Here is a 27,315-nt window from a genome sequence, read left to right as displayed (position 1 = left end):
CGGACAGACACAGGTGACACGAGTGGGCACACTGGCGCAAGCATACAGGCTCCCAGAAGTACATGGAGCCACGCAAAGACAGGTCCACAGGGACACAAACATCCTGGAAACAGGGACCCGGGCCACGGCCTTGCTCAGAGTCACCTGCTCCAGGCGTGAAGCCTTTGGCTCGGCCAGGTCTCCAGGCTGGCGCTCGGGGCTCCAGAGCAGGGGCTCAGGGAGACGTGGCAACAGCCACCTGTTGGCCTGTTCCATTTAGACTGTCTGGCCTGTTCCATTTGGACTCTGAGGCTGTGATCAGAGTCGGGAGGGGTGCTGGGAGAGAAGAGGGTGAGAGAGCAAGAGCTGCTCTCCACAGACAGGGCTGGGGGCAGAGGAGGAGGCCACGGGCCCTGCTAGGCTCCTCCAGACCCCTCTGCCAAGGGAGTTACACTTCCACCCTCCCCTACCAAAGAGCCAATCTGAGCAGAGAACAATCATGAAGTTTCTAATATACTGGAAGAGGAGGGAAAGCAAGCCAGGGTAGGTATGTGTACCACATTCAAAACTGATGTAAATGACCCGCGCCAAACACCTGGGTGTGAGCCCCTTCAGTCCTGACCTCTCCCTACACCCCCAAGTGTATCTCTAGTATCTCCCCAGATCCTGTCCAGTATCTCCCCAGATCCTGTTGATTTGGCCTCAGAAATGGCTTCCTCATGATGGTACTCAAGCCTCTCATATTGCTGCCTGAGAAACAGAAGGACATCCTGGAACCTACAGGATTAAGTACAAACCCTACATGCAAAACTTTTTTCAACCTGCCCACAACTCACTTTCCAGACACTTCCTTCCCTCCTCACCTCAGGGCAGCCCTGCCACCTGGAGCTAAGTCCCTGCTCCAGGGACTTCCTTCTCCAGCTCAACACTTTTGCAAAGTTAATTTCTTCTGTGTAGAATGCCTTTCCACTTGCCTCAGTTTGGTGAACTCCTATAGATTTCTCAATACCCAAATGGGAAATGCTGCTATTCAGTGGATTGGCTTCCATAGTGGCAGTCACATCCTAAGGTGAGCACATCACGAATAAGTTGCATACGGTCAAAACCACCCTTGGCCTTATCTAGCTACCATTTATATATGATGCCTAGACATTGTTCTAGGCATTCCCTGTGTTTACTCATCTAACTCTCACAACTGTAGCAGATGGTATTTCCAAAGACATCTGCAGCAATGTCTCCCACCCTACACCCTCTTCCTACAAATGATGCTGACACCAGTCCCATGGAGAGAGGTGGTGTCTCTGTCCCCCCACTTGAATCTGAGAGGGCTTGGGAGTAATGGCTGAGGTGACACTATGGCACTTTCAGGGACAGGTCATTGAGTGTGAAGCAGCTTCTGCCTCCTTCACCAGGACACTCCTACTAGAGCCCTGCACCACCGTGTAGACACTGTGATTGCTCTGAGACTGCCTTGCTGTGGGAAGGCTCAAACAAGCCTGCAGAGAGAGAAAGGAAGGCCTGAGACTACGCAAAGAGCAAGAGAAGCCAGGTAAACCTCCGGGTGCCCCAGCTCCTCCCCACTCTAGATGCCACCTGACAGAAACCAGGTGAGACCCTGAGCCAGAGCCACTGGGCTGAGCCCAAGGCTGAGCTCAACTTAAATTCCTGGCCTATAGAAACTGTGAGATAATGATTGTTCTGTTTTTTGTTTTTATTTTTTTTTTTGAGACTGAGTCTCGCTTTATCGCCCAGGCTGGAGTGCAGTGGGACATCTCAGCTCACTGCAACCTCTGCCTCCCGGGTTCAAGCGATTCTCCTGCCTCAGCCTCCTGTGCAGCTGGTATTACAGGTGCGCACCACCATGCCCAGCTAATTTTTGTAGTTTTAGTAGAGACAGGGTTTCACCATGTTGGTCAGGCTAGTCTCAAACTCCTGACCTCAGGTGATCCACCCGCCTCAGCCTCCCAAAGTGCTGGGATTACAGGCATGAGCCACCATGCCCAGCCATGATTGTTCTTATATAAAGCCACTAAATTTTGGGGTGATTTGTTATGTGACAACAGTAACTGGAACAAATATAAATTATGAACTATCATTCTCCCCACTTCAGAGAAGGATCTGAGGCAGAGAGGCTAAGCAACTTGTCCAAGGTCATAGAAGTAGTAACTGGCAGAACTGGGATTTGAACCCAAGCAGTTTAGCCTCAGAATCCACACTATTCACTGCTATGCCATACTGACTGCCTGCAAGGTCTAATTGGTCTCCCAGCCCACAGCAGGCCTCAGGGAGTGGTTGCTGAATAAATGAGCGAAGGAAGGAATAGGCAAATGAATGAACGAAGGTGAGCAAAAGCAGAGTGAGCTCCCAGGTGTGAGGCAAGGACCTTAGAGAGCCTGCACCATGCAAATGAGTCTGATGTGAGCTCCCTTGTTGCTGAAGCAGCTCCGCTGTCCACAGCCCTGGGGAAAGTCAGGTGATCAGACGAGACTAGCAGGTGCCATTGGCCTTCACCCACTACAGATGCTCATCTCTTGAGCCTCCTGAGATGTTTATCTCCCAGCCCCCTGCCTCCCCCAGCCCTGAATGCTGCAGGATTAGATATAGGCCCCTGGGGAGCTGATCCCTCCTAAAGACAAGGCTTGTGGATCTCAGGGACTGCAGGGGGAAGGTCCCCAGGCTGGAGAGCCAAGTTTAATCCTGGCATGGCCATTGACTGGCTGGGTGAACATGGATGAGTCCCTGCCCCTCTCTGTGCACAGGTGCTCTCCAGCTCCAATATTCTGAGACTCACCAGGTGCTCAGCTGCCCTCATGATGGGGTGCAGGTGAGCTGTGGGTCCTATAGCCATGGGCAAAAGGGACCTGTCCCTAGAGGGAAAGCGGAAAACGAGAATGAACCCCACCTACTACTCACTGCAAGTCTGCTGTATGCCAAGCGTTTCAACATGAACAATTTCTACGCCTTGCAGTTATCCCACTGGGCACAGTGGCAGGTGAGGAGGGCCTTAGATTCAGCTAAAGGAGGCTAAAAGCCAGGGTCCAACCCAGGCCCATCCAACTTCAAAACTCCCTACTCTTGTTACAAGAGCCAGGAAGTGGAAGCAACCCAAGGGTCCATCAACAGGTGAACGGACAGACAGAATGTGGTTTAGCCACACAACGGAGCAGCACTCCGCCTGAACAAAGAAGGGGATCTCGCCACATGCTGCAGCATGGATGAACCATGAGGACACTATGCTAAGTGAAATAAGCCAAATACTGTACACTTCCACTTATATACGGTATCTAAAATAGTCAAACTCAGAAACAGAAAGTGGAATGGTGGGTGCCAGGGGCCAGAGAAAGAGGGGGAAATGGGGAGTAGTTGTGTAATAGGTATAGAGTCTCAGTTTTGCAAGATGAAAAAGCTCTGGAGATCTGTTGCACAAGAATGTGAATATAGTTAACATATGGAACTGTATCTAACATGGTTATGATGGTGCATTTTATGTTTGTTAACTTAAATAATACAATTTTAAGAAATACTCTCACTCAGCCAGGCACAGTGGCTCACGCCTGTAATTCCAGCACTTTGGGAGGCCGAGGCAGGTGGATCATGAGGTCAGGAGTTCGAGACCAGCCCAACCAACTTGGTGAAACCCCATCTCTACTAAAAATACAAAAATTAGCCGGGTGTGCACGTGCCTGTAATCCCAGCTACTCAGGAAGCTGAGGCAGGAGAATTGCTTGAACCCGGGAGGCAGAGGTTGCAATGAGCCGAGATCGCGCCATTGCACTCCAGCTTGGGTGACAAAGCGAGACTCCGTCTCAAAACAAACAAACAAACAAACAAACAAACAAACAAACTCTCACTCTTGAGGTAGATAGGGAGATTAGAAAGGGTATTAGGAAGGGGAGTCCAGGAAGGCTTCACAGAAGAGGGGGCATTTGAACTGGACAGGATTTGGGCAAGCACAGATGGGCCTGGGGCACTACAGATAGAGGCTTGGACCTTTGGCCCCTGCCTTCCTCTCAGGATCCAGCTGCCTCTGCCCCCCAGCCCCACCCCCAGCCCTCCAGATCACCACCTAAAAGCAGTGCCCCAGAGGAGAGCAGGCACTGGCTTGGAAGGAAGAAGGGATTTCCTACTATGTGCTCCCAGGCCCACTCACTGCATGACCTTGGGCCAGTCCTTTTCCTTGTGGGGCCCCTGTTTTCCTGTCTGTACCATCAGAGAATGACCTGCAATTCCTAGGTGTCCTTCCAATTCTCACACTGGGAATAATCTCTGAGTGGGAGGCAGGAGGCACCAGAGAACTGCAGAGAGCAGGGACCAGGACACTCTCTGATCAAAAGACCAGGAATCTGGAGCCACAGCCTCATGATCCTGCCCCAGGCGGTCTCTACTCACTTCATAAAAGGGAAATCTGAGACCCACGTGGATTTGGTTTAATTCAAACTTAACCAACATGTGCCTGCATCTACTATATTTGTGATAGGGCCATAATTTCTCCCTCAGTCCAGAACTGTTTCTCCTATTCCATGCTGCCAAAAGTGGAAAAGACTCTAACATAAGGTAAAGCATGAATCATTGCAGTCAGAGAGACAAAATCCTCCATGCCTAGGGTTCTCTCCAAGAATTCTGACTCTTGCCTCTTTCCCCTAGCTCTCAGGAACCCCCAGTTTCTCCCTCAGAAGGAACGGGGTGGGGCAGTCCTTGGTCCCAATATCAGCGCTGCCAAGTACCAGCTGGGCTTCTGTGTCTTCATCTGCATCATGGGGATAAGGACCCTTCCCAGAGCCCCTTGGGAGGGTCAGATATGGCAAGAGCACAAAAGGCTGAGCCAAGGGCTTGGCACACAGTAGGCACTCAATAAAAGGTCGCCATCATCCGTTCTCTCCTTTCCAGACAAAGACATTTTCATCGATCTGTTTGTTCCTCTCAGGGACGCTTTGTTTGTTTGAGCTCTTCCCAGAAGACACTCCCCCCAGGAACACTGGGTGATGCTCCCCAGCCAGCCCCAGGGAGGAGGAAGGAGGGATGAACTTACTTGATGGGAAAAGGAAAATTCATCATCAGGTAAACACAAGAGAGCAACCCCGGGGAAGTCCAGTGGCTGCCCCTCCACCTAGGAGGACCCAGGGTAGCCCCAGATCCCACTTAATAAGCTCCCTAGGGCCTAGCTGGGAGGCCTGATATGATCCGGCTGCTACTTAAATCGCACAAAGCCTTCTATTCTTAGCTGAGCAGAGGCCTGGTTCCATCCCAGCTGTCCATTAGCACTAACCAGCCCCAGGCACACGATCACAGTGGCCAGTCAAGACCACAAGGAAGGGCGGGGGCAGCCCTGTGATCTGACCGAAGTCTGAGACCTACTTGAGGGGGCTACAGATGACTCCCCAGTTGCCAGAGTGTTCACGGAGCCTGCAGAGGGGCTGCCTGGGCTGGATGAAGGTTTGGATTGTGACCCCTAAGGCCACCTCCAAGTCTGGATTTCATATCACTGAGATTCTATGATTCCATGATCCAGTGCTTCCAAGATTTGGGAACTGAAAGAGTCCACGGTTCCAAGGACCAAGGTTCCAAGATGCCAACAAAGACAGAATGCTGGGTTCTAGAGTGTGCACCCTGCCCCTGACCCCCTCCCCTTCTCCGTCCAACCCTTAAGAGTCAGAGGATGGCCAGCTGTATCCCAATCCTGGGGTCCCCAGGCAGGGGAGTAGCACAGACAGCATGGTGGACTCGGCACTGAGGTCAGCAACACTTGTTTTATGCCACCCCTAATCCACTGGGGCAAGACTCCCTGGGGAACTTCCGGGCACTGCAGGACAAACAGGGAAAGAAAGAGGGGAAGGGCCAAAGCTGCCCTGGGGCTCACCAATGCCAGACACTGCTGGGCAGGATGTTCAGTGTCTGCTCTGTGCCAGCAGGGCCAGCATACCCCTGTCAGGTGGGCATGGGGAGGCTGGGCGGGCTACCCAAGGTCACAGGCCAGAAAGTGCAGCAGCTGGGCCGAGAACTCCAGGCCGGGCTGGCTTCAGAGATCACTGCTCCCCTCACCCTGCTTTGCTGTAGGCCACAGCTTCCTGGGACCACTTCTTCCAACATCCTCATTTAGAGGGGAAAACTGAGGGAGAAACGGCCTATGATCAAGGTCACATAGAGAATTGGTGGCAGAGCCAGGCAGAATCTTTCTCAGGCTGGGGGGCACTGGCTGCCTCCAAGCCCCACTGGGTCACAGCCACCAAGCCTTCTCTGCATTCCTCCTTTCCAGCCCAGACCGGGGTTCTTAAGGCAGGGCTGTCTCCTGTTCCCTTAGTCCCCAACACAGTGGTTGCCCCACGAGGCCATCTGAGTGACAAGCCAAGAATCAAAGGATGGGACAGTGGGTCAATGCCTCACACCCAAGGCTGGCCAGCTGAGCACACACATGGTCTGGAGAGAGCTGACCCTGTCAGATGCGGGGACACTCACAGGGACACTTGTCAGGAACACTCAGAGGCTAATTAAGCAGCTGTCCCATTAAGGAAAGCAAATCAGGCTCTACACACGCATTGACCATCACAGAGCCTGCCAGTCATCAGGACAGGACACCCAGCTTCAGCTGCGCAAGCCCTTGACCTGCACTCTGGGCCATCATCCCCCAACACCCACCCCCAGCACCCACTATCTATCAGTTGCTTTTTTTTCTTCCCCAATAGGATTTTATAGATTATTTCTCATCTGAAGCTCACAATAAGCCTGAGAATTAGGTACTTGTTCTCTCCATTTTATAGGACAGGGAGGACAAGGGACTCGCCCAGGTCACCTGGCTAATATGACAGAGTCAGGACTCGCACCCAGTGGCTTTACATGGTCCCAGGGGAAAGGTCAGCAAATACCTGGGTGATTTTGAAGTCCTTTTGGTGGAGTCACAAGGTACAAAAACGTGTCTAAGCTGCACTGACTATTTTGAGGAAGTTGACAAGAATTTCTTCTCTCCTGTTTACAGGGACCACAGATCAAGTATCTAAAAACATCCAATTTCTTTGCTCTGGCCTAGCATTAGATCTGCCCTGCAAATCGGTGGCCTGCCATGTATCCGGTGCCTTCCTGGGTGTGCCACCCACTGGGTTGATTTGATCTCACACCAGCCTTGTGACGTTGGCCTTATCATCAGCATCTTAAAATGAGGCCAGCTAAGGCTCAGAGAGCCCCAGGCACAAATTCAAGGTTGCACAGGCACAGGGATGGAGCCAGGACAGGACGCCAGGTGTGCTCCTGCCCGGTCTTTTTAAGACAGGGGGAGAGTTGGAGGAGGGGTAAATTGGCATTTGTTCACTGGGATCTTTTAAAAATAATCCGCTTAGGTTTACATCAATATCCCACTATATCTTTCTCCCTGCCTGCCACTCTGCCTCCCCCACTGTGGCCCCCATGCCAATCTAAGCAGAGGGAGGGTCTGTGATGCCTCTGGGTGCCAGCCTCACCAGCTATCTGCCCCTACTCCCCCCACATAGGGCCAGGACCATCTGGAGCTGCTCAGGAACAAGGGCACTGAGAGGGACCCCCAGAATTCCAGGAGAAGGGATGCTGGGCACAACCTAGCCTTGTCCCTCCAGCACCTACCCTGGGCAGGTGGCTTTGGCTCAGCATGCTGTGACAGGCTGCAGGCCTCCCAGAGGGGGTACCTGAGGCCCTGCTGAAATAAAGCAGTGTCCACATTGAAGATCTTGGTCATCCTGACTGACACCTCCTGGCATGAACAGGGAAGTGGAAGGGATGTGGAATGACCGTCTTGTTCTGCCTCTCAAGCCCTATGCCCACCAGCCACCCAGGGATGCAGGACACAGAGAGGCTCCTGTATGTGGGCAGGCCATGTTAGACCCAGACTGTAAACAGGACAGACAAGTTGGGTGTGGGGGGTGTTCTTGACATGTGCTCCCAGCCTTCCCCAGAGGCCAAGACCCCTGGGTTGCAGCCAGGGAAGGGGCAGTATCTGGTCCCTGGGCCCAGCAGATAGGAAGGACAGCACCATCTTTCTTTCTGTTCAAACACAGACAGGGCTGCAGACACACAGCTCTGGCCTGTGTGTGTGACTTGTACATAATTCAGAGGCTCCTATTGCTCTGGCCTGGATAAAATGTACCAGCAGGGGCAGCTTGCACAGAGAACAGTGAGCTGATGCCAGGGAGCACTTCCTGAAAAGAGGTGAGTGGCCCAGAGGCTTGGGGGATTAATATAAATTGGACAAATGAATATTGTTAATGACAAGAACTGTTTGTTTGTGGAGTAACTCAGTTTACAGTCCATGTTCATAAACTTTATCTCGTTGAACCTTCATAAAAGTCCAGTGTGGAAGTTACTATTAACAGACAAGAAGGCGGAGGCTCAGAGGCTGAGTCACTTGCCCATTTTCTTTTTCTTTTTTGAGATGGAGTCTCGCTCTGTTGCCCAGGCTGGAGTGCAGTGGTACGATCTCAGCTCACTGCAATCTCCGCCTCCCGGGTTCAAGCGATTATCCTGCCTCAGCCTCCCACATAGCTGGGATTACAGGCACGCACCTCCAAGCCCGGCTAATTTTTGTATTTTTAGTAGAGACAGGGTTTCACCATGTTGGCCAGGCTGGTCTCGAACTCCTGACCTCAAGTGATCTGCCCGCCTCGGCCTCCCAAAGTGTTGGGATTACAGGCATGAGCTACCACACCTGGCTGCCCATTTTCACATAGATGGAAGCAGAGCTCCCTCCCCGTGCTAAGCTGCAGCATGTGCTCAATGCCACTGCCACTCCTAGTCACGGGACACCAGGGAATGTCCTTTTGGGCTCGGGGGCCAACTGCTGAAGACAGAAAGCACGAAGGGCAAAGTTCCCTGGCAGCAGGAGGGCTGTCCCCCATTCAGGGCACCATGGCCCCTGCCCTGCTGGGGCAACCCAGAGAACCCTGAGGCAGGGGACAGGGAGAGTGGTCAGGCCTTCCCCTGCACAAGCATCCAGAACTCCTGAGAGCTCTTCAGAGTAGGAAGGGAGGTGCCAGGTGACCTCACTTCACCATGAATGTGAGGAACCCGAGTCCTACAGAGGAAGAGTCCAGCCAGTCCACAAACACCCACTGGGCACCAGCCAGGTGCTGGGGACACTGGGATGAATGTGACCAGCTCTGAAGAGGCTCCTCGTCAGGTGAGCACCCACTTGGCTGGAGCTCAGACCCTCACAATCCGCCCTAGAAACTTCTCCAGCCCCATCTGACCTCCTTTTCCTCCCTCTGCTCCCACAGCCACAGGCTCCTTACAGGGTCCTCATGACACAGTGTCATGTGCTGCCTCCTTTCACCTCTGCTCCAGCTGTTGGAAGAGTGCCCTTCCCAGCCACCTGGAGCCCATCCACCCCCACTCCCCCATCTCTTCTTTGCAGAGCCTCACTTAAGTGCCCCCCCAACCCCAAGCTGAGACTGAAGGACCCCAGGAGGAAGCTCGCTCCCTTCTCCCCCTCCCCCTCTCCTCCTCCTGCGGGCCTCCCCATGCTCTTGCCCTCCCTTGCAACATCTGTGCACTCTGCCCAGGGTAATGGGTCCTGGAATTGCCTCACTCTCTGTTCCTCAGGACCTGGGACTAAGAAGGTGCAGCTCCACTGAATTGAGTAAATGTGTCACCCACCCAAAGCAACGACCCAGAGCAATTAACAAATCACTTCTTCCTTTTAAGGCATGTATTTAAGGCTTGTCTTTCTTTGAAAACCCTCGGAGGAAAGAGACGCAGCACTCTGGAGGAAAAATGAAATGGAAGAGTCTTAGATTGTCTTGGCATTTCCAACTGCTGGCTCTGTTCCTGGCACACAGTAGATGTCTGAGATACGTTCGTTTGGTGGATGAAAGAATAAAAATATCTCCACGGCCACTTGCCCCTGCTGCCTGAAGTTCCACCATTATCACTGAATCTTTTCTGGGGCTAAAGAGTATTCCCTGTGATGCTCTCTCAAAATGCGGTCCTGGGCCAGGAAACTAGCTCTAGCTGGAGGTTTCCTTGCACAAAACAGCAAGGTCAGGGTTTGCCCATGAGATCTTCTCACAGTGCTTTCTCAAGACGATGTGTCCAGACCCTGCTCTTTGACCAAGGAGTTGCATGTTCAGATAAGCTTAGGAAAGGCTGGCTGCACACTGTGCCACCCATTGGGGTCCCTAATTCATATTAATACATTAAAGACCCTGAGAAGGCCTGTTTGGATTTATGTGACCTAGAGTTTCCCAAATCTGTATGCTCATGCATCCTTGAATCCATTCCCGTGCCACGGGACTAGGGCTCCTCAGGGGACAGTTTGGGAAGTGTGGACTAGATAGTGCGCCTGGGTCCAGGTGGGACAAGGTCTGCAGGTTGAAGGGTGTCTGTGGCTGCCACCCAGCCAGGGCCACGCTTCCCTGCACTGACCATTTGACAGAGGCAGAAAGTCCAACCTCAGCCACCACCACCAATAGCTCATGACAGAGACAGATAATGAACATGGCATCAGACAGCTTCCAAACGCAGCACAAAGGAGGGAGAAAGTAACAGCGTGGGCCAGAGACCTGAGTGAGTTCCAACTGTGATTTTGTGCTCACTGCTGGCCATTGGGCGGGGGACCCCATCCTGCTAAGCTTTGTTTTCATCATCTGCAAAATGGGGATAATGCTATTCTCAGGGCTATTTTGAAGACTGAGTGTGGTAATGCAAGCAGAGGCAGATTATAAACTGTCAAATCCTGTGCCAGCATTTGCTATGTGCATCATTATTTCACTGCATACATGGCCAGGAGGGTGTGGTAATGTCTTGATTGATCACAAGCCACTGCAGAGGTCCTCAATCAGGACAGATGGATGGATGGATACATGGATGCATGGAAGAATGGACAGACAGAATCCCCAGTGTGACCCAGGCTCACCAATGGCTGACTGGTTGAATAGGTATGAATGAATAGATGAGCCAATTCTAGTAAGGTCAATTGTTCCATTTCTTAGTCCCCAACTGGTAGAAGCAGCAAATTGGAAAGGACACACACACACACACACACACACACACACACACACACGAGGGGAGAGGAAAGAGATGCAGTGCTCTGGAGGCAAGTCTGTGGAAGGAACCAACAGGGTGGGAAGAGCCAGAAACCACAGTTGAACACGTGCAGCAGCCCAGGGTCATCTGGCACAGGGGTCAAGCTGCGTCGGCATTCTCAGCAAGGCAGGCGGGGTTCCTAAAGCCTGTCCCTCAAGCCATCCATGTTGCCATTGTTCAGGGGAAGAAAGCAATCAATCTCTTTTGCAAAGGTTTCCAACCAAAACTGTTAGAGTTGTTTTTAATGGGATAGAGAGCAGAAAGAAGTCTTTCGGGCTGGGTGTGGTGGCTCATGCCTGTAATCCCAGCACTTTGGGAGGCCAAGGCGGGTGGATCACCTGAGGTCAGGAGTTCGAGACCAGACTGATCAACATGGTGAAACCCTGTCTCTACTAAAAATACAAAGTTAGCTGGGCGTGGTGGCGGGCACCTGTAATCCCAGCTATGTGGGAGGCTGAGGCAGGAGAATCACTTGAACCTGGGAGGCAGAGGTTGCAGCCTGGGCAACAAGAGCGAAACTCTGTCTCAAAAAAGAAAGAAAGAAGTCTTTGGAGCAAGACACAGGCCTTAGCTGCTTCTTCTGGAAAAATGTTTCTTACAGTTTATATGAATTCATCAACACATCTATGCACAGGACATACTGTGTACCGGGCAAGTGCTGTTGGGCACTGGGGACACAATGCCACGTCTAGACAGCATCACACATGGAAGGTTCTGGATAAATGAGGTATTGGGTCACTTGAGGATGGAGAGGGAGGTTTTGTAGAAAAAAAATTCACAGACAAGAAGTCTGGAGGACCAATTTAAATCATTACATGACCTCAGACAAGTCACCTTCCTTCTCTCAGCTTCCATCTTCCCTTCTATAAAGTGGGTCTGATAAAAATCATGAAAACTATTACATGGCACCAGACACTGACCTAGCAGTTACAGATGTTCTCTTAAGGCACACAGCCAGCAAGGCAGGTGTTGCTAACAATTTGTTGCGGAGTAAATTGTCCCTTTCATGGACGAGCAAACTGAGACTTGGCTGGTTACCAACTTGCCTGAGGTCAGAGAGTTGGTGGGAGTCAGGGTGTAAGCTCCGGTGTGTCTGATTCCAGAGCGCACACTCTCCTGCCCTCCCAAACAAGTCCCACACTTCCTCCTCGCAGACTGCTATGAGGATGCAATGACATCAGAGATATCAGAGCGCTTCGTAAAGTTAAACTGTTACGTGTCCAAAGGTAACAAGAAATCAGTCTTGACTCTCTGTGAAACTAAACACTGAAGTTTACAGGGGCACTCAGAACTAGCCACAGCCTAGAACTCCTGGGTTCCTCGCTCTCAATCTCTGGCATTCCTCGGCTAACTTCCTCCCAGGGAAAGGGACCCAGCAATCCCAGGAGCCCCAGATGACCCCTCAAGGCCCACAGAGCAGGGTGCCCCTGGCACATATACGGCCTCCTCCTAGACCAGAAGACCACCTGGCTAGTAGCCTCCTGATTCTCCTGTGCTCCACTCCTGCTGAGGACCTAGAGGGCACGGCCTGGCCCAGGTGCCATGGGAGCTGCCGCAGGGACCCTCACCACTCCCCATCAACAGGCTGTGGGACCTCAAGCCAGTCACCTCACCTGTCTGAGCCCGAGGTTTCTCACCTGCAAAATGAGGGATGAAAGCGGATCTCATGTGGGAAAGGATCCATTCCAAGGAGAGACTCAAACATGATTGCCCTTGAGCTGGGTGAGTTCAGCTGAGTGGGTAGGAAGGGGAGCACCAGGCTCTGTTTTGAGGAGGGAGGCAAAACTCTACCTACCAGGAATCACCCATCTAACCTTGAATTCTCGGCCTGCCCTTGGCAGTCCTGGTCTGAGAGATGGACTCAGCTGCTACCACTGCCAGCCACCAGCAGGACCCTATCTGCTGTCTTCCCAGGTTGGCTAGGGTCCCAGTGGGGGAGGGGCAGGAGAAGGGTCTTCAGTCAGAACTATATATGTCTTCACTGGAGGGACCTGGGCCCTAGAGCACAGACATCCTTGCAGGCCCACGGTGGCCCGAAATTGTTGCTAACTGGCCTCGGGCCACACAGTGAGACAGAGGTGCCAGGACCCAGGCCTTTAGGCCCAGCCCAGGGCTCTCTGCACTGGCCCAAAGTCACCCCTTTTGGAGCATGGATTAAGCACAGAGAGGAAAAACAGCGTGAAGAGTTAGGATGATGCACCCCCTACCCTGCCGTGGTCAAGAGGCTCTGGCCATTGACGGCTGAACCCCCAAGCCCCAAGGTGAAAATCAACACCTGGTCACCCAGTTCTCTGCTTCACTCACTGCAGGCACTGACAGGGCACATCTGGACGGAGGAGGGGCTCAGTCTGCCTCTGCAGAGTCCCCAGCAAGAGGAAGAAGCTCCAATTGCAGCAGAGTGGACTTCAATTAGTCTCAAGAAAGAAATTCCTGCAGAGGCATTAAGCATGAACAGCACACAGAGAAGGGGGGCATGATGAGGGCAACTGTAGCATCTCCTCTGAAATACAGGATGCTGTCTCATTCATTATGTCATTTTACTTTCAAACCAGCTTGGAAGGTAAGTGTTGCTGCTCTAATTTTATAGGTGAGCAACTGAGGCTTAGAGAGGCTAAGTGACTTGCCCATGTCTTCTAAGTTCCACTCAAGAGAGGCAGAGCCAGGATGCAAAGCCAGAACTCTGACTCCAAGGCCCACATACCTCCCTTCTCAGGAAGTCTCTGAGGATCCAGGTGTTACCACACCTGCCATGGGCATCTCACTGTGTCACCTCAGATGCCTAGGTGTGAGCTGGTGGAGATGCCAGGGGCGTTCCTTTCAGGAAGGAGAGGGAGTGCTCGCTGGCGGCCAGCTGTAAAGGGCTCTGTGTCCTAGGCCTGCCGGCTGTCCCCCTGCAGACAACACCCCATGGGGGCCTCTCACATGGTTTCCATGCAAAATGCCATATCTTCTATCCTTTCCCTGACCATGCCTCCTCTTGGGCAAGGCTCAGTCTCTGGCACCATTATGCCTCCTGCTCCCTGCCTGGCAAGAACCCTACCCCCTACCCAACACCACACCCAGACTCCCCATCACAGGGCTCGGCAGCATTTGGTGGCACTTGCTGCACGGCCTGTCCCAGGCCTGCCCAGCCCCACACTCCTCTTACCTGACATTCATAGGCTCCTGGGAGACCCTCTGAACTCAGAGTGGCATGGCTCATGACATGCAGAACATGTTCTGGGTCCAGGACTATCCCCAGAACTGTGGCAATGACTGGCCCAGCTCTAAGGAAGGTGTGTAAAGTGGCCACATCAGGGCCAGCTCTGGGCTGGGCAAGTCGCAGCAGGGCCGGGGCCGCTGTTCTGTGCACCTGAACTCGCCTGACACTAGCCTACCTGTGACTTGACTTCTGCTCCACTCCAGAGGTTCCCCTGTCCCTGGCAGGGTCACCCCAGAAGCCATCTGTAGCTTGCTTTGGTGGAGGAGGCAGAGGGGGAGAGATGGGTACCTCCAAAACTCCTCTCGCCGAGGTGTCTGTGGCAGCTGGGCTGCTGATTCATCTTTGGGGTGAGGGCTGAGAGCCCCTTCATTAAGGGGTATGGTAAAAACAGATGATCTTTAAACTGTGTCCTAAGGACAGTGTATTCAGTGGACTCCCAGGCTTTCGATGGACAGAGTGAGGAAGCGTCTTTGGTTTGCTTCTCCAGAGCCACTCTCCATCTTGTCTGGGGCCCTGGGAACTGACCTCTGTGGAATGTAATGGGCTCCATGCTGCTGGCTTCCAGAGAGGTACACCCAACAGGAAGCACAAATGGGGGACTGAAGGAAAGAGGAAAGATAGTTGAGGTTTATCCCCTGTGAGGTCTCCTGGGTTGACTGGGTCCCTGTACTGATGGCCCACAGCCCCTATCCCTATAGCTGCCCACTTCCCTTGCTCCTTCAGCCCTGAGTGGTAACTGCTCCCAGCCACTGCTAGTCCCTCCGTGCTGCACTATCCCGTGTTGATTTGTCACACGCCTAATGCCTGAGCCAGTCACTCTGGGTTGATGCACCCTCTCTGGCTGTGCCAAGGCAAGGAGACCAAGCACTGCCACCAATGGCCCCTTTTGTAGTCTTCCTCTGTCCAGTCCTCAGAGCCTCCTCTGCTCTTAAAGAGAGCAGTTTGAAGGGATGCCCATGATTACATGTGCAGGCCTCCTCTGTCCTCTGTCTCAGCCTGGGCCTGGTGAGGCAAGGGGAGCAGACTGGGAGACAGGGAGCGTGGATCAGCCAGTGAAGGAAGGGGCAGGAGGCAGGGGTCAGGTCCCCAGCGAGTGCATGCACCAACAGCTTTTGAGTGCTTAGTTTACGGTAGGCACTCTGCTCCACATACCAAGAATTTTATTTGCTTCTCAGGTAATCCCAGGAAGCCCTTCCTACTAATGCATTTTACAGGAGAAACAACTTGTGCTCAAAGAGATAAAATGATTCTTCCAGGGTCATCCTGCCAGTAAGTGACAAAGCCAGGATCAACATAAGTTTTCTGTCTTCTGTATGGTAGACACGTTGGACAGTGATACCTGGACTTGAGCAAGCCCTGAGAATGACCTTGTATGGCAGACGCACCTTGAATGCAGTTTGGTTCTGAGCTAAGGAATCTGGGAGTAGCCAACCCGGAGATCCATTCCTTATCTATGAGGAACATCTGAGCTCTTGGCCCATCCTATGGAACTTGCGGGCCAAACAGGATTGAGGTCTGTTGTTTTGGGGTAAATGGAGGTTGCTAGGTGGAAGTTGTTGGGGGAGGTGCTAAGTGAAAATGCTATAGAAATTGCACGCTTTTAGGCCAGGGGGGCGGTGGCTCATGGCTGTAATTCCAGCACTTTGGGAGGCTGAGGCGGGCAGATCACCTGAAGTCAGGAGTTTGAGACCAGCCTAACCAACATAGTGAAACTCCATCTCTACTAAAAATACAAAATTAGCTGGGTGTGGTGGCACATGCCTGTAATCCCAGCTACTTGGGAGGCTGAGGCTTAAACCCGGGAGGCGGAGGCTGCAGTAAGTGAAGATCGCACCATTGGACTCCAGCCTGGGCAATAAGAGCGAAACTCTGTCTCAAAAAAAAAACAAAACCAAAACCAAAACCAAAAAAAACTGCACACTTCTTGCGAGTGGTTGTGGTTCTTCGGTCCAGCCAGCAGCCACTGGACTCTCTCCCCTGTGTGTGAGCCCCTAGTAAAACCCCATGGCTCATTCGCTGGCTCTGGGTCTCCTCTTTGGCCTCTTGAGCCTGATGCCATCCTCACTGGCACCGATAGGGGTTTGGCTCAACACCTAGTAACTACCTTGAAATAATTTTAGTGAACTGGCTCACAATCACAGCAGAGTTGGATGACTTAAGTGGGGTCAATTATCGGTGAGGATTTGCACAGAGGCCTCCAATGTTCCCTGGACACCCTCCCCTAGATTAAGAAAAAAAAATCCTCTGACATTCTTCAGCTCTCCCAGGTGGGACAGGGGCCCCAAGCAGGTGATGCAGTTGGGTGTCCGGGTTGGAAAAACAAGCAGATTCAGACAAGGCTTCATTGTTAAGGACAGTCTGACACTTTGACCATTAAAGCAAAACTGAGCAAAACAAAATGCTTACTGCCTTGTCTTATCTCTTAGAGAGAAAGGGGACAGTGGGAAGGGCCCCTGGGCTGGGTGTTGATCCCACCCTAACCAGCGCCAGTCTCAGAGACCTGGCTGGCCTCAGGTGGCTGGGGCAGGGAGTTCAGGGTCTCAGTCCAGCCCGGCATCAGGTATGGGGCAGGTGCTTGCCATGTGTGGCCTCGTCTGGCCTCTGTGGCCCTTTCAGAGAGATCGTTATTGTCATTTTTCAGATGAGGAAACTGAGGCTCCGAAAAGACACGCAGGGAGCAGCTGCATGCTGGAACCCAGGTTAACTGGATTACCAAGTCTTCCCACTCCGCTCATCTCTCCAGGCAGGGAGGTCCTGGGGGGAGGAAGTAGCCTCGGAAGGAATGAGCTCCTTGTCCTGGGGATGTGCAAGTATTGTCTTGGGACACTGTGGGAGGTAGGCTGCAGAAGGCAGCCAGGTGGCTCTCAAACTGAAATCACCAGGGGAGCTTCATCAACTACTGACGCCTGGGTCTTGCCCCAGAGATTGTGGGGCCTGCAGGACTTTTAAAAGTTTCCCAGATGATTCTAATGTGAAACAAAGTTTGAAAGCCATGGGCTTGGATGCCCACTGCTGCCCTTCCCACCTCTGAAACTCCCCTGCCCCACACCTCTCTAAGGAAAGAAGGGATTTATTACCCTGACCCCATTTTACAAAACAGGCAGAAGCTAAGCAAAATATAAGGGTGTCCTCAAGGCCCCACAGCCAGCAACAAATCGAGGCAGCATGAGGGGTCCCCTGATTTCAGACTGCCCCCGGGGTGAGCTTCTTTAAGACACTTGGGGGTCCCAGCTCCCTTGTCAGTGGGAGAGAAGTTTCTCTTTGAGCCTCCTGAGTGAGAGAGTGAGACACATTCTTCATGGCATTTTTTTTAAAGAGTCCACTCGTTCAAAAGCTAAACAGCTGCAGGATTAACGCTGGAAGACCCCCTCTGCTTGCTGGCGTGCCTTGGGAGCAAGAAGATAAAAGAACTCAAAGCAGGCCTGTTTATTCTTTTCTGTAGGAGATTTGGTCGCAAGCCTGGGAAGAGCTGGGCCTGTCAGACCAGCAGCCCACACTTCCTCCCCACCTGCCTTTCCGCCTTCCTTATGCCCTGAAAGCAGAATGTCACAGATGGAGAGACGGTGTGGGTTGGTGGGAAGTGAGAGGCCTGTGGAGTCCACTGGTCCTGGGGTCTGCCCAAGCTCTCCCCCTTGCCAGCTACCTTTGGAGAGGAGCTACTCCTCTCTCAGCTCATTCAGTGCTGACCTCACAGAGGTCCAAAGTCAGCAAAACGGGCACCACCTCCAGGAGGCCTTCCCTGACTCCCCTCCCCGCCCAGCGCCGGGCAACCCCAGGCCCCTGGCCTTCTCTGTCACATTCTGTGTTGTCACTGCTTCTGTGTCCTCCCATCCCTACCAGGCTGTTCATTCATTCATTTCACAGAGCAGCTGCCCTTTGCCTGGGATTCACTCCAAATGCCTTTCCCGAGCACCTGTTTTCTCTAAGATCCTCTGTGAGGTGCTGGAGATATAGATCATAACAGCTAACCTGCACTGAGTGCTCATTACGTGCTGGGCAATTTTTTGAGTGCTTTACATGTATAATTCATTTCACCCTCACAACTCTATGATGAAGATGCTGTAATTATCCCCATTTTACATATGGGGAAACTAAAGCCCAAAGAGGTTAAATCACTTGCCCAAGTCATTTAGCCCTACCCTGTGCCACCAGCCACAGATACTGATGGGACTGGCCCCTGCCTCAGGAGCCTGCTTCTCGCAATTTGGAAGTTTTGCATCTGTGTGTTTCCTTGTGTAATGTTGTTTCCCCCACAGACCAGAATCTCCAACCATGTTACATTTCGGTTGGATGTATGTGTGAGCAGCACCAAATAAATGCTGCTTCCCTTTAAGGAAGAACTCACACTCCCTGCCCAGCATCTGCTAGCTGGACGCCAGACGGCTTCTCACACCTGGGTCATTTCTTCTGCGTAGGCCTGAGAAGAAAACCCGAGTCCCCAGATATCCCAGTCCTGCTCCCTCCCCTGAACCTAGCTTGGGACCCTTCCAGGCCAACAGCACCTGCTTACACACCACTGTTCACAGGGAAGGTGGTGGGAACTGTGAATCTGCAAACCCCAGCTAAGTCCCCCTAAGGGAAGTCCTCCCTGCCACCTGGCACACCCTCCCTCCTGCCCTCACTCACTGGACTCTTCCACCAGCTTCTTACTGAGTTGCTCGTTCACGAAGCCATCGAGGGGATGGGCAAGAGGACTCATGCTGATGGAGTACCCACCTGTGTGCCAGGCCTGGACAGGCACCCCACTTCCTTCATCTCATTTAATAACAGTTATTATCAGCCCCAATTTACAGGGAAAAAACAGAGGTGCAAAAGTTGAGCAAGTTGTTCATGGGGCAGCTTGCACTGCCTCCCCTGGCCCGGAGGGTGTTGCTCTGTGCCAGGCACACTGCTAGGCACTCAGAGGGAGGGGAGGATTCGGTAGAGGCCCATAGAATCTAGTTTTGACAAGCCAGCAAGGGAAGGAGACCAAGCAGAACCCCAATCCACAGACCACAGTGAGTGTGCAGAGGGCCGTGAATCAGCAGCAGAGAAGGCTTGGATCCCACCTGCATGGGAGGAGTCCTGGAAGCTTATAGCAGGCAGCATCTTTGGGCCTGGTTGAACTCCTTACTGCTCTTTCCCATGGTCACAGCAGAAGAAAGGGTAAGCCTTGGCCTACAAAGCTCTGGTGCCTAGTGTGTGTTTGCTACCACCCCAAAGGGGGCAAAGGGAGGAGAAGCTGGCTGCCCTGCCAGTGACCCCGCTGTGGCCCGGCCAGCCTGCCTCCAGTCCCGCCAACTTGGCCTGGCCTGGCCCAGCCAGCTCCCAATCACAGGGTCTCCTCTGCCAGCTAATGACCATGCTGCCTGCAGCTCAGGCCACCACCCTCCTTTGGGCGAGGCAGCTACCCACACAGCCTGCTGGCCCAGACAGTGGCCAGGCCAAAAATCACAGCTGCCCGTCATACCACATCCTCTGGCCCTGGTGCTGTGGTCTCCTCCTCCTCCTCCTTCCAGGGTCATGAAAGATGAGGTAGAAAGCAGGAGCTACAGGGGAGCTCAGAACCTACCCTGCTCCCCATAGACATGGACACACGGGACCCCAGAGAGGGGCCGACTCACCCTAGGTCACACAGACAGACAGCCAGCCTGTGCACGGCCTAGGGCCCAGGTCCTTCCTGGGCCCCATGCTCAGTCCAACACTGCCCTTCCTTAGCCTTGAGAAAAAACCTTGTCCAGGCTTTTTACATACCAAGTATGCTTTCGAGGTACTTGGGTGGAGGTGAGGAGACAGGACATCTTCTAAGCACCGATTTACAATTCAAACAGATGCAGGTTGGCTCCCTGCTCCCTACCTTTGAGCTGTGTGACCTTGGGCAAGATCAGGTACCTCTCTGAGCCCCAGTTTCTAGGGGAAAACAGTAGCTACCTCAGGGAGTTTGTGTGAACAAGAGTGTCTATAAAGCATTTAGCACATTGTCTGGCTCATAGTAAGTACTCAAGATATCAGCTGTTGTTGATATCATCACTGTAATATTGTGTGGATACATTTTACAAACTGCAAAATGTTATGGATGGTAGGTATTATTTTTTACTATTACTGCTGAATGTTAAAGATTCAGAGGGGGCATGACCAGAGGGTTGGGTAATCCAGGAATGTTTCTGAGGGAATCTATGACTGAATTAGGTCTTGACAGGTGGGGAGGTAAGTGGAGAAGAGGAAGGGATGGCAGTTCTGATGGGAAGAACCACAAACAAAGGTGCTGCGATGGGGCCACATGTGGTGTGTTTAGGAGACAGTGCAGAGCAATGAGCCACAAGGCCGGGCAGAGGCTACAGTGACCAAGGACCTGAATGCCATAACTAGGGCCTGGTCTTCATCTTACAGGCTGTAAGGAGCCACAGAGGCTTCTAAATGGGGGCTCCATTAAGCTTTCTGAAATGTGAGTTCTGTCTAACATTCAAGGCCCTCTCCTATATGGGCATTCACCCATCACTAACCCCACCAAGCCAGCCTCCTCGCCCCAAGTTCTCCCTACCTCTCGGCTTACCACACTATCCCACCTGCCCCGCCACTAGCCCACTAGCTCACACTCATGATGAGGCACCCCCTTGTTGAGTGCCTATAGTGCCGTGTGTTTCACACATGGGACCTCAAGATCATCCGTAACAGCCTTGAGAAGTGGACATCACAACCATCATTTCACAAAGGGGGAAATGGAGGCTTGGTGGGATCATGTGTCTTGCCCATGCTCTCAGTGAGACGGTGGCACAGCCAGGATTCATTCTTGGAGGGATGTCAGGAACCCCCGTCTTTGCAGCAAGTTGCCTCTAGCTCCTGCCCAGACAGCCACCTCCCTGACAAAGCCTTCCTGGTTACTCCAGTCCTCAAGGGCCTCGCCTCCACCCCTTTCTGCCCTGTACCCTCCCCCTTACTCGCCCCCCCCGACCACCTCTCTGGAATCAGAGGCCCACTTGATCCTAGCTCAGCTAGCTTGGTTCCCAGTGTTGCCTGTGGGACTATCTGGCCCCCAACAGGAGACACAGGACATCATCAACCCCAGCTCTCTCCTGTTGGGGGCCAGATGACACTTTCTCCCTGTCCTGTCCTGCCTGTCCCCCCATATCCAAGACTGCTAACAGCACAGACAGGAGCCCCCACCTCCTCTGGTAGGGTTCAGAAGCTCACTGAGCATAGAGCTATTTCCCTGAGCCTGCCCCCAGCTGAGGGGAGTATTAATTATTCACTGCACCTTGGTGCCTAGGGAGGTCAGACAATGGGCCCGAGGGAATGGACACCAGCTCCAGGCACCACAGCCCTGCCAGCAGGAAGCCAAGGGAGGGGGTAAGAATCCAGAGCCCCTTGCCAGTGTCCCCAAGCAGACTGATTCTAGAGGCTATGAGACTGGGGGAGTGTGACCCCCACAACAGCCTGAGCTGAGCGAATTCAGGTCTCTGAGCCTGCAACCATATCCTGCATTCTAATTGAAGACAAGTCTGAGAATTTCCCCAGACTTCCTGGTCAAACTTCAAGCTTCCTTTTCTTCATAGGGATGGAAACGGATATTTGGCCAGGCACTGCATCTTTGTAGCTCATTTAATCCTCACAACAACCTGCTAAAGGAGGTATTCTAATTTTATAGGCTCAGAGGGATGAAGTGATTTGCTCAGTGCCACTCAGCTAGTGGGAGGCAGAGTAGACTCACGCCCACCTGGTCTGTCTGATTTACCACTATCTGGGATTCACCAGTTACTGTGGCTCGAGGCTGCCGCTCAGTCCATCTGGGTAACTTCCAGGGCACCTGGTATGCAGTTGGCACTCAAACAGTTCTACAAGCAAACTCAAAGGCCCTGGGGAAGTGGTTTTACCTCTCTGAGCTTCAGTTTCTCACACAAGACTGGGCCATTAATAACTACCCCAGTCTTGGCAAGTACAACATGCCCCTTAGCACTTGACAGCCAGATGTGATGGCCCCACTAACTGAGCAGGTAACACACAGCCTGCCATAACCTATTTTAAGGTGGCACTTGGAACCACGGATGCATCAAGAAGTCCCAAGTGACTCTGCAACCCTCCTCTGCTTCACTCTAGGTTCCACGCTCTCTCCACGTCATGAAAGGAGATCACAGGTGTGAAATTATATCATCAAAGAGCTTTGTTTAGACATAGAGATTATTGTGAGGATTTGAATCCCTAGACAGAGGTATGGGGTAGAGGGAATCCCAAGCCCCTCAGTCACCTTCTCTTTTGGGTTCCCCTAACCCTTCCACCCCCAGGGATTGAGCTTCAGACTTCCACTGACCTCTCACCACTCTCCTCCATCTTCCAGGGGCTTTCCAGCTTTCCAAGGTGGTTTCCCCTTGACTCCAGGGAGTTGGGCACATCTAGAGTTAACTAGTCCTAGCCAAGGCCACAGGGCCCAGACCAAGGCCATATCCCCTTCCTCTCCCCACACAGAACAAGAGCCCACAGAGTCCATGCCAAGGGCTCTTTCACAATACCCCTCTCCCTACATGCCTTGGGGGCAGCAGAAGCATCCTCTGCCTGGGAATAAAGACACCTGGGACTGTGCCCCAGCCCTGGGAGCCCCCAGCTTTGAGACCCTGAGCAGGTCCCTTCTTTCCTGGGCAGAGGTGTCCTGCAGGTTCCCCTGCACAGAAGAAAATGAGGTTGGACTTTCCATTTGGGCCAAAGGCTATGGGGTTGCAGGCATTCCTCAGGGCCCCAGCACCAACCACACTAATTCTCACCACAGCCTCATACATGGTCGCCCAGATCTCACATCAGGGATAGGGAAAGCCCCAGTCACCTATCCAGAAGATCCTAACTGGGGAGGAGTGTGGATACCTTGCAGGATGCTCAGGAAGGTTTTCTCAAGTCTACATCTGGCTCAAGGACTCACTGGCTTTAGGACCGGACAACTGGCACTCCCTTCGGGCGGGCCTCAGTGTCCCCATTAGTAATGTGAGGGAGGTGAGTCAAGTGAGCCACATCTCCAGCCACCCCAGAGGGGCCACATCTCCAGCTCTGACAGACCCTTACTTGGGGATCTCTGCAGTGAATTCACCAACAGATAAGCACATCTCAGGACCTCCAGAGTGTCTTAGAGACCCTGGAGTCTCACACATAAGGGCCAGGAGCTGCTGCTCTCACATCCTGGGCCCACAGGGAGAGAAGCTTTGGAACTGGGAAGCTTCCCACCTCTGCCCTCAACTCTGAGTCACCTTTCCTCGCGGGTGACATGGCCAGGGAGCGGGAGGCAAGAAGAAGCCACTTCCTCAGCTTTAGGATCAGCGCTCAAGTGCTCTGCCTCTTCCCCTTCTATCCTCTCCCGCTTCCCCAGTCTCCTCCCCGCAGTGAAAGGAGGTCACCCAGCCCCGTTAAGCCTCAGTTTCTCCATCTGCAAGCGCCGATAATAATACACAACACCTATTTCAGGAGTAGCAGTGAGGCTTAGGCGGGGCGGGGCAGGGCGCGGACCGGCACACAATGGGCGCTCAATAAGTACCCGTTTTCTTTCTTTCCCCTCCCCTTCCCGCGCCCCCTCCCAGCTAGTTCCAGCCTCTGCTTGTTCCCCCTGACACTCCCTCCGCTGGCCCCCGCGCTGCCGCGATGGGGTCGGGGACCGCTCCTGCCCCGCATCCGGGGCTCTCACCTGCAGCCTTGGCTCTCGCGGGCCGCCGGGACAGAAGGGGACCCCTGTGTTATCTTCGGGGCAGGCGCTGAACCCCTCGCCTGAGGCGGGACGAAGGTGACAGCCTGGGCTCGCGGCACCAGCCCGGCGGTTCGGTCCGACTGTCCTGCCCGCCTAGGACCCCTCACGGAGCGCACGACCCGACCAGGGCTTCCCGGGCGCTCGCTCTGTTCCAAGCTGTTCCAACTGAAGGTTGGGGTCTCGTGGAGCCAGAAGCTGGGGGCGTCCGGGGTCCCGTGTACCGGAGGCGAGGGCCTGGGGCCACACTGCGCTAGCCCTGGAGCTGGGGTTCCGACCCTCACTGATGGAAAGGCGCGGAGCGACCCTGCAACCACGGACCCGTCCGGCGGGGTTAGGAGCGTCCCGTCCCGGCGCAGCGGGTCAGGGCCGGGGCTCCGCGCGTCCCGGCCGCACGCCCCGGACCGCGGGGCTGGGACGGGCAGGGCAGTGCAGGCGCCGGCGGGGAGGCGCGGCGGCCAGAGCCCCGCGGGGAAGTCTTTCCAGGTCCCGACTCGGCTCGCTCTGCAAAACGGGGCGGACCTCGGCGCAGCGGCCGACTCCGGAGCTCCCGGCCGCGGCTCCACTTCCTCCTCTTCCCCCGCTCGCTCGCCGCTCGCTCAGCGCCGCGCCGCTGCCACCTCCGCTGTCATCCCCGCCACCCACCCCCACCGGAGCCGCAGCCCGAGCTCAGCCGAGGCAGGGCCGCCCAGCGCCCGAACGCCAGCCAGCGCGGCCCCGCCCGGACGGGGCGGAGTCAGCAGAGACCCCGCCCCCGGCCGGCTGCGGGCAGGGGCGGGGCGCGCGCCCTCTCCCCTTCCCGGGCCCCGCGCGTGGGGCCGCAGGAGCCAATCCGAGGGTGGGAGCGGAGCGGCGCCCTGCGGAAAGCATATTCTACCTCGGAGAGGGCGGGGCGGACAATGGAGAGGTGCGGCTGCAGGAGGACAATGGCGGGGCTGGGGGTTCGAAACGGGCCGAGTCGGAGAGGGGATTGGCCTCGGGACCCGGATGGAGGGAGAGGCGAGAGGGCTGGCTTGTCTGGGACGGGGGCATGGGGACTGCTGTGCGGGGATTGCGGGGGTCACGGGGAAGGAGCAGGGGCCAGGGTAGGAAAAGAAGCCGGGGCGAGGCAAGGTGGAGGATATCCGGGGTCAGGGGTCCCAGGGACGCTGGAGCGAGCCCTCCTGGGTTATGGGATGCCACCGACACCTTGCTTCTCCCTAGCTTCTAGTGCGCGGGGCTCAGAGGTGAGAGTTGGGCTGGGAAGTGTTCAGATTTCAGGAAACGGTGAAAAATAAGTTTTTGGAAATAAGGAGCGAATTTGTCTTCCACAAGCCTCCCTTCCCTGCGCCCATCCCCGAGGAGGAGCGTCGTGGTCAATTTTTAAAAATATGAACTCAAGAGCAGAGTTGTGTGAGGACACACACTTCGAATCGTGATGCATCTGCAGTCCGCTCCCGCCCCTTCCCACCCCGCGCATTGAGTGCAGGAGCCGTCTTTATTTTCTATTTCATTTTGTTTTGAGACAGGGTCCCGCTCTGTGACCCAGGCTGGAGTGCAGTGGCACTATCACGGCTCACTGCAGCCTCGAACTTCCAGGCTAAAGAGATCCTCCCACCTGTGCCTCCGGAGTAGCTGTGACTACAGGCGTGCACCACCACATCCGGCTAATTTTTAAATTTTTTGTAGAGACAGGGTCTCACTATGTTTTCCAGGCTGGTCTCGATTTCCCGGGTTCCAGCGATCCTCCTGCCTCGACCTCCCAAAGTGCTGAGATTACAGGCGTGAGCCCTGTGCTTGGCCAAGGAGCCGTCTTCAGTGTGTGCACAGGGCCGAGTGCAGAGAAGGTGTTGGAGGGAATTGATGTATGAATGACAGTTGAGTATGTGCCACGGGGGAGTAGGGTAGGGGCCATGTGAAAGCCGCTAACTGGCCTCAGGAGCTAAGGGGTGTTGGTGGCACAGTACAGCCTCTTTGTAAGCCTCACACCAACCTGATGTTGTTATAGGTACCCCATTTCACAGATGAGGACTCAGCACAGAGAGGCTAAGTGACGTTCCCGAGACCACACAGCTGGCACAGAGTTCTATCCACCCATTACTATCAAATTCTAGGGTAAAGCTGTGTGGCTTTAACAGGTTACTCTCCCTCTCTGAGCCTCTGTTTCCTCATCTATAAAAGAAGAATAAAAGTGCTACCTGGCAGGGAACCAGGTGAGGGACTGGGCAGGCAGCAGGCTTCAGAGGGTGAAGCATGGGCATTCCTTGCAAAAGAAATGGCATCAGACTATGGCTGAGAGACTGGTTGGAAGAAAAAGGAAGAGGGCGAGCTGGAGGCTGAAGTTCAGGCTGCGGACTTGAGGGTGCCCTCTCTTCTTCAGGCCCAGGGGTTGGGAGTAGGCAAGTTAGGCCCAGGAAGTTGGGACTGGTCTCTGGAGACTGAGGGCTGGGAGAAGGCAGTTTTGCCTTTACTTGTTGAACTTGACGCTAAGAAACCTTGTGGCCCCTCCCTCTGTCCAGAGCCTTCTCTGGCTCCCAGTTGCCAGCATGACCAAGCCCTATATCCCTAGCCTGGCGTTCCAGCCCGTTTGTTATTGCTGTCTGCCTGCTGACCCCACCAGCCTCATCTCCCCATTGCTTACTTCCCTCTCTGCTTGCGCCAACTTCTCTCAGCTCCATCAGCAAGCAGGATACATTCTGTCTCCATGCAGTTGTCTCCGCCATGTGTTGCCTTGCTGTTCCCCTTCTCTCTGGAGTTAATTCCCATTTCTCGGCTGGGCTGAATGGCAGAACCTCGAGGCCAAATGCCCATCTGTTCTCTTCACTGCTGTATTCCCAGAGCCTAGCACGGAGCCTGGCACATAGTAGGTGCCAAGTAAACAATTGTTGAATAAATGACCCATCTCTCATGAGATTTATCAAGACTTATCTCCACCAAGATTCATCACCACCTCTGAGAAGCCTTCCTGAACTCCCCCAGGCTGCTTGCCTTTGGTCTGGGCTCCCTCAGCTTGAAGGTTCTGTAATGATTGATTTCCATGTCTGGTTTCCCTCCCACCCACCGCCATTCAGCCTGGTACGTGGCCTGCCCTTGTGAGATCTCGGCACTGGGAGATGAATGAGGCTCTCAGAGAGTTCTCTGGCTGCCCCTGCTGCGAGAGCCTCCTTAGCCGGGTCAGATGAGCAGGATGTCGGAATAAAAGGAGCTTTTCAGAACAGACCCTCCATGACCCCTGAGGCGCTGGGGGTGTGTGGGGGAGAGGCATGCCCAAGGTCATCAGGAGGTGACTAGCAAACAGGTCTCAGACACCCACATTTGCCCTCTGGCCACTCTTCCAAAGGGGAGGGAGTCTTGTGAGCTGGGGAATCTGGCCTTTTGGTGGCCAAGGAGTTCCATGAAGCATGACAGAGGTGGTCATGGT

At 53.9% G+C, this 27,315-nt stretch overlaps 1 protein-coding gene across 4 annotated transcripts in view; it reads right to left on the bottom strand.

The window, feature by feature from the left end:
• GDPD5 (glycerophosphodiester phosphodiesterase domain containing 5) overlaps window positions 1-24,547 on the bottom strand; it is a 91,099-nt gene extending 66,552 nt beyond the window's left edge. For all 4 annotated transcript variants that reach the window (XM_030829411.1, XM_030829412.1, XM_030829413.1 and 1 more), the window contains exon 1: window positions 23,859-24,547. The gene's annotated coding sequence lies outside the window, so the exon portion shown is untranslated. The remainder of the gene's footprint in view (window positions 1-23,858) is intronic.
• Window positions 24,548-27,315: the final 2,768 nt, after the last annotated feature.

This window comes from Nomascus leucogenys, chromosome 15 (assembly GCF_006542625.1).
Source record: "Nomascus leucogenys isolate Asia chromosome 15, Asia_NLE_v1, whole genome shotgun sequence".
NCBI classification, from domain to species: domain Eukaryota; kingdom Metazoa; phylum Chordata; class Mammalia; order Primates; family Hylobatidae; genus Nomascus; species Nomascus leucogenys.
This window is presented reverse-complemented; position numbering and strand designations above follow the sequence as displayed.